This window comes from Limulus polyphemus, unplaced genomic scaffold (assembly GCF_000517525.1).
Source record: "Limulus polyphemus unplaced genomic scaffold, Limulus_polyphemus-2.1.2 Scaffold2194, whole genome shotgun sequence".
Taxonomy (NCBI): domain Eukaryota; kingdom Metazoa; phylum Arthropoda; class Merostomata; order Xiphosura; family Limulidae; genus Limulus; species Limulus polyphemus.
Genome location: NW_013667804.1, coordinates 81,408 through 82,272, shown reverse-complemented (window position 1 = coordinate 82,272; position 865 = coordinate 81,408).

Genomic DNA, 865 nt, shown 5'->3' with positions numbered 1-865 from the left:
TTCTCAAAACTGAGTAGAGTTTCTTCTTCAGGTGGCACGTCTTCAGCAGCGTCATTTGTTCTGTTGTCCACTTCATCCCAACTGAAATGTCCTGGACCGTGATAACGCCAAAGCCTGTTGGCATGCGCCACTTTTGGCTTACCTCGCCGACCACATTTTATCTGGAAAGTCACGTCTGAGAGACGATCCACTATGTCATATGGACCTTCCCATGGAGAAGACAACTTAGAAGACTTCCCTTTGGTTTTCCTAGGATTATACAATTATACCTTGTCTCCTGGTACAAAGCTGACTTCAGTAGCTCTCTTATCATAAGTTAACTTCATCGAATCAGCAGACGTTTTCAAGTTTGAACGTACTTGATGGTGAATATCATCCATCCTTTCCGATAACACTTTCACAAACTCTGACACATTCTCAGGCAACTCTTCATAAGGTGGGCGTCCTGTTAACAGATCCACTGGCAACCGAAGCTCCCGACCAAACATTAACTTTGCTGGAGTGTATCCAGTTGTTTCATGCTCTGCTGTCCTATAGGCCATCAACAGTGGAGGGAGTAAGACATCCCAGTCATCTTGACGGCTATTACAAAACTTTGCCAATTCCTATCCCAGTGTCCAGTTGTACTTTTCTACCATCCCATCAGACTGTGGGTGAAGTGGCGTTGTCCTGGTCTTTCGGATGCCAAACAACTTGCAGCATTCTTGGAACACAGCTGACTCAAAGTTACGGCCTTGATCTGAATGCAGTTCATATTGCATACCAAATCTGAAGAAGAAATCACTAATAGCCGAAGCTAAAGTTGTAGCTTCCTGATTTGGCATTGCTTATGCCTCAGGACACTTGTTGAAATAATCCATCGCCA